Source organism: Armigeres subalbatus, chromosome 3 (genome assembly GCF_024139115.2).
Source record: "Armigeres subalbatus isolate Guangzhou_Male chromosome 3, GZ_Asu_2, whole genome shotgun sequence".
NCBI classification, from domain to species: Eukaryota; Metazoa; Arthropoda; class Insecta; order Diptera; family Culicidae; genus Armigeres; species Armigeres subalbatus.
The window spans coordinates 320,525-327,562 of NC_085141.1; positions in this window are offsets into that span (position 1 = coordinate 320,525).

Sequence of the window (7,038 nt, forward strand, 5' to 3'; positions counted from 1 at the left end):
CACAGGACATGCGTCCTTGGCGTGAGAGGTTCCACCACAAATCATGCATTTAGCATCCATGTGACAATGTTTGGTTCCATGACCCCACTTTTGGCACTTACGGCACTGGGTGGGGTTTTGGAAATTTCCCCAGGCCTGCGGAAATGTTCCCATGTAACACGGACATGAGACATAATACAGGCCTTTTCCAAACTTTTCATATTATTTAGTTCACTTTTGTTAAAATGAACTAAATAAAATTCTTGAGAAATGCCCTCTGGGAAGTACCAGAATGGGATTTCTTTTTCATCTTAATTACTTGGACTGGTGAAAATCCAAGTAATTGAGAAATTTCAATTTTAATCTCATCCAGTGATTTGTCATCACTGGGGAGACCTTTCAAGACGACTTTGAACAATCGCTCAGTTTTGTCGTCGTATGTGAAGAATTTATGGCGCTTCTCAGTTAAATACTGAAGAAGACGTTTGCGATCGTCAAAGGATCCCGGCAAAACGCGGCAGTCACCCTTCCTAGCAATCTGAAATGAAACCTTGATCCCCTGAAGGTTACTCAAAATCTCATTCCTAAAGCCAGAAAACTCGGCAACAGATACCACAATCGGTGGAATCCTTTGCGTCTTCGCATGAATCGAATCACCTGGGCTAGATTCGATTTGCTCAATATCATCATTAATCAAATCGAACTGATTGCTCAGTTCGATAGGAGAAAAATTATTTCCGACATTAGAGTTTGAAGGAATATCTGAATTCTCCAGCTTCCTTCTATTTTTTCCGCGCTTTGGCAGGACGGTCTTGAAACTTTGTTTCTTAGAAGGAAGTGGAGAATTCAAAGACTCCCCCTTCCTCTTGTTTTTATTAATACTCATTGCTGAGCGTGGAGACGTGACCTTCTAAGAGGTTTTTTCCCAGAACGGTGTTCCTGCAGGATTACCACCGCTTGTCGGAATTTTACTTCCGCAAACGGGTCCAACGTAAAACGAAGGCACGGGTCCTTGCAAAGATCGTAACGGGATCAGTGGGTACAAATAGCGCTGAGAAGCACTGTTGAAATTAAAATAGCTTCGGGTAGTATTAAAAACTTCCTTCCGCAAAGAGAGAAAGAACCGCACAGCACGAAAGCACGATGCGGTCTGATCGCATTTTATTTATTTTTGGCTTCTTCCACGCAAGGGAGTGAAAAGAACCATAAAGTAAGTTGTTTCGCGGTTCCGTGTAGGTATTTCAATAATTCAAGACAAAATTTTCAAAACGACTTATCTGCTTTTTTAAACAAAGATTCAAACGACGATTTGACGAATCTGATAGCTCTCCCACGCAAACCAACACCACCAATAGGTAGGTGAAGGTTTCCACTACCTGATGACGTTGTTGGTTTGCGTGGGAGAGCTATCAGATTCGTCAAATCGTCGTTTGAATCTTTGTTTACAAAAGCAGATAAGTCGTTTTGAAAAATTTGTCTTGAATTATCGAATAATCTTGCTCTCAGCGATTACTCTTGACAGATATCAAAACTGATGCAGCTATCACCACCTGGGACGGGACTTGCAAAGAGGAAAAAATGTAACTTCATCTGCAACCAGCAAGCGCTGTCACGAATTGTCAGATGCAACCAGCACCTTTTTGTGTAAAAGTATTGGTATCCCTCAAAAAGTATTCCGAATGATTTTGTTTTACGAGTACTTTTTCACTTTGAAAAGTATTCTAGAAAAGCCGGACAACTTAATATTGAACTGTTATGAATACGTGTTTTATTTCCGATAGGAAAATCTTTATAAATAAGTTTACAAATCCGTAAATCACAAACACTTTTATTGTGCTCAGAAGATTCTACCCGGGATTTAGGTGAAACACTCAAGGAAACAGTTGAGAATCGATGATCAACTGTGATGAAAAGAAGAACAAGTGTCAAAACAAGGAAAAAGCAGGGAAAAAGAAGCCGTCTTTGCAGGTCTCGTCTCAGTATTAGACCTGGTCTCAGCATCTGACAATTCGTGACAGCGCTTGCTGGTTGCAGATGAAGTTACATTTTTCCTCTTTGCAAGTCCTGTCCCAGGCTGCAGCTAGTGGTGATCTGAGACGAGACCTGCAAAGACGGCTTCTTTTTCCCTGCTTTTCCTTGTTTTGACACTTGTTCTTCTTTTCATCACAGTTGATCATCGATTCTCAACTGTTTCCTTGAGTGTTTCACCTAAATCCCGGGTAGAACCTTCCTGAGACGAGACCTGCAAAGACGGCTTCTTTTTCCCTGCTTTTTCCTTGTTTTGACACTTGTTCTTCTTTTCATCACAGTTGATCATCGATTCTCAACTGTTTCCTTGAGTGTTTCACCTAAATCCCGGGTAGAATCTTCTGAGCACAATAAAAGTGTTTGTGATTTACGGATTTGTAAACTTATTTTCTTAAAGATTTTCCTATCGGAAATAAAACACGTATTCATAACAGTTCAATATTAAGCTGTCCGGCTTTTCTAGAATACTTTTCAAAGTGAAAAAGTACTCGTAAAACAAAATCATTCGGAATACTTTTTGAGGGATACCAATACTTTTACACAAAAAGGTGCTGGTTGCATCTGACAATTCGTGACAGCGCTTGCTGGTTGCAGATGAAGTTACATTTTTTCCTCTTTGCAAGTCCCGTCCCAGGAATCTTCTTAGCACAATAAAAGTGTTTGTGATTTACGGATTTGTAAACTTATTTTTTTAAAGATTTTCCTATCGGAAATAAAACACGTATTCATAACAGTTCAATATTAAGCTGTCCGGCTTTTCTAGAATACTTTTCAAAGTGAAAAAGTACTCGTAAAACAAAATCATTCGGAATACTTTTTGAGGGATACCAATACTTTTACACAAAAAGGTGCTGGTTGCATCTGACAATTCGTGACAGCGCTTGCTGGTTGCAGATGAAGTTACATTTTTCCTCTTTGCAAGTCCCGTCCCAGGTTGTCATAGCTGCATCAGTTTTGATATCTGTCAAGAGTAATCGCTGAGAGCAAGATTATTCGATAATTCAAGACAAATTTTTCAAAACGACTTATCTGCTTTGTAAACAAAGATTCAAACGACGATTTGACGAATCTGACAGCTCTCCCACGCAAACCAACACTGTCATCAGGTAGTGGAAACCTTCACCTACCTATTGGTGGTGCTGGTTTGCGTGGGAGAGCTATCAGATTCGTCAAATCGTCGTTTGAATCTTTGTTTAAAAAGCAGATAAGTCGTTTTGAAAATTTTGTCTTGAATTATTGAAATACCTACACGGAACCGCGAAACAACTTACTTTATGGTTCTTTTCACTCCCTTGCGTTGAAGAAGCCAAAAATAAATAAAATGCGATCAGACCGCATCGTGCTTTCGTGCTGTGCGGTTCTTTCTCTCTTTGCGGAAGGAAGTTTTTAATACTACCCGAAGCTATTTTAATTTCAACAGTGCTTCTCAGCGCTATTTGTACCCACTGATCCCGTTACGATCTTTGCAAGGACCCGTGCCTTCGTGATGCAATTGTTCAGTTAAAAAATCAAAATCGGAAGCAGTCATGCTACCTGAATCGGCGACATGACCGTTATTTTCCGTTGGGACATGGGTATAAACCTCAATTTGAGAAGAGAAATTTTGTCTACCAGCAGCGATGTTTGCATACGTAGGTACATTGGAAAAATTGGAATTTACTGAAGTGCTTGCTACCCGTTGACGAGCGGCAAAATTTGTTTGTGAATTGTGGTGGGTATGAATTGCTCGACCGGTAACCGGTTTCGAAATTTGAGCGTTTGAAAAATTTCTACCCGTCGAATCTAGGATCCGATTGGAATTTCCGTCATCAATTTTGCACGGGAATTCAAAACTTTTGCGTGAAGGGCATTCTCAGAAATTGGATTTATGATTGCCCCCACAATTTGCACATTTAAATTTATTGGATTCTTCTCTCACAGGACATGCGTCCTTGGCGTGAGAGGTTCCACCACAAATCATGCATTTAGCATCCATGTGACAATGTTTGGTTCCATGACCCCACTTTTGGCACTTACGGCACTGGGTGGGGTTTTGAAATTTCCCCAGGCCTGCGGAAATGTTCCCATGTAACACGGACATGAGACATAATACAGGCCTTTTCCAAACTTTTCATATTATTTAGTTCACTTTTGTTAAAATGAACTAAATAAAATTCTTGAGAAATGCCCCTCTGGGAAGTACCAGAATGGGATTTCTTTTTCATCTTAATTACTTGGACTGGTGAAAATCCAAGTAATTGAGAAATTTCAATTTTAATCTCATCCAGTGATTTGTCATCACTGGGGAGACCTTCAAGACGACTTTGAACAATCGCTCAGTTTTGTCGTCGTATGTGAAGAATTTATGGCGCTTCTCAGTTAAATACTGAAGAAGACGTTTGCGATCGTCAAAGGATCCCGGCAAAACGCGGCAGTCACCCTTCCTAGCAATCTGAAATGAAACCTTGATCCCCTGAAGGTTACTCAAAATCTCATTCCTAAAGCCAGAAAACTCGGCAACAGATACCACAATCGGTGGAATCCTTTGCTTTTCGCATGAATCGAATCACCTGGGCTAGATTCGATTTGCTCAATATCATCATTAATCAAATCGAACTGATTGCTCAGTTCGATAGGAGAAAAATTATTTCCGACATTAGAGTTTGAAGGAATATCTGAATTCTCCAGCTTCCTTCTATTTTTTCCGCGCTTTGGCAGGACGGTCTTGAAACTTTGTTTCTTAGAAGGAAGTGGAGAATTCAAAGACTCCCCCTTCCTCTTGTTTTTATTAATACTCATTGCTGAGCGTGGAGACGTGACCTTCTAAGAGGTTTTTTCCCAGAACGGTGTCCCTGCAGGATTACCACCGCTTGTCGGAATTTTGCAAGTCCCGTCCCAGGTCAGACGCAACCAGCACCTTTTTGTGTAAAAGTATTGGTATCCCTCAAAAAGTATTCCGAATGATTTTGTTTTACGAGTACTTTTTCACTTTGAAAAGTATTCTAGAAAAGCCGGACAGCTTAATATTGAACTGTTATGAATACGTGTTTTATTTCCGATAGGAAAATCTTTAAAAAAATAAGTTTACAAATCCGTAAATCACAAACACTTTTATTGTGCTCAGAAGATTCTACCCGGGATTTAGGTGAAACACTCAAGGAAACAGTTGAGAATCGATGATCAACTGTGATGAAAAGAAGAACAAGTGTCAAAACAAGGAAAAAGCAGGGAAAAAGAAGCCGTCTTTGCAGGTCTCGTCTCAGGCTGCAGCTATTCTTATGACTAGGTGTTTTTTAAACTTTCGAGCTGTTACTTTTGAGTTTAATTTAAGAAATGAGAGATTCTTAGTTGTTGGCTCCTCCACAAATTTCCTCCAATGCTTATTCAGAAATTACAAACAGTTTCAGGGGGTGGGATGGGGTGCGCCACAAATTTTAGGAACCTTATGCGGTCGACAGGGTACCCGTGTGCCTTTTTCAACTGTAAGTGGAGGTTTCTTTTATTCTTTATTAAGGTGTTTTTTAAATTCTAGATTAAGTTCAACACCGAGTGGAGGTTTTGCTTTTTCTTACAACAAAGTTGTACGAGACTCAGCTCGACGAACTGAGGTGATGTGTGTATGTGTGTACGAGTACAAATTTTATAGACACACTTTTTGGAACTTAGTATTGTCCGAATTACTTGCAACAGGTTCTATTCGACGGGGGAACTTGTCCCATTGTTTTCTATTGAAAATTGGCCTGATCGGACTATTGGAACAGAAGCTATGGCCAAAATACTATTTTTACGCCCAAAACACGCTAGTATTTCTCAGAATAGCGAAACGTCCAATTACGAAGAATTTAGATTTGTTGCGAGAATTTGAAGATCAGCTTTCAACAAATTCTTTTGCTGCCATTGCATTGAAAAGGCAAGTAGGCTGCAATGAAGGAAAATTGTCCAAAATCTGTTTCAACAGAAACTCCCAAAGTTTCAAAAACTTTGGTTTCGAACGAAGAAAATAATTTATGTTTGATACGTCTATTAATGACAATGGCGACCCCATTTCTGTGAATAAAACAATTTGGATCTCGTTTAATTGAGAGTCCTGGTTTTAAATATGTTTCAGTTATAATGGCAATATGCACATTATAAACTATTTGGAAGTAGAATAATTCATCTTCCTTACCCCCTTACTCTTTAGAGAGCGGGCATTCCAATTTAGAACTTTCACACAATTATTTGGATCCATTAAAACGGAGTCCGATAACATTTTTTTGTGTGTACTTTATACCAACCTGAACAGCTCCGGGTATGGTATTTGCTTTGGACATAGCATCAATCATGTGATGCAATTGTTCAGTTAGAGAATCAAAATCGGAAGCAGACATGCTACCTGAATCGGCAACGGGGTCGTTATTTTCCTTTTTTTTGTTAAATATCTTGGCTGTGCATATGCATAGCACATGTTTTGAAATGGACAAATTAATATGAAATTTGCGAAAAAGAATCCACGTGTCTTGGAGGGACTCGAACCCTCAACCTCATACTCTCTAGACAGGCGTGATGACTCCTACACAACAAGACCACTTAAAGGTCACGTTTGCGGAAAAGCCATCAGAATCCGAGTACCTCCACCGCGGTTAGCTCTTTTTTTTGCAAATTGAATATCTTTCGGATGCTTGATTTGTCCAAACTCCACATGTGCTTTACTGTTGTATATCCACAGTCAAGCGAGTGCCAGTGGTGGAAATACTCGCTTCAAGAGTAAGCAAATAGTGTAATTGGGTCTACAAAAATGCCACACTCGCGCGAACCTGCATTTTTCTAGTGCTTGCTTTGCTCGCGAGTACGGGCAGAGCAAAGTAAAAAAGCAGGGCAGTATTTTGTTCGGGAGAAAAAATCACGGTCGCGAGTATTTGTGGTTACAGTCGGGATTCGCTGGTTGAGATTTTAATACTTGGGTCACTTTTTAGTTGGGCCTCCGCTGGTTGGGCCATGGCCCAACTAAAAAGCAACCGTACGTCAAAATTCAATGTAAACACGGAAAACGGGATTGGGCGTCACTGGACA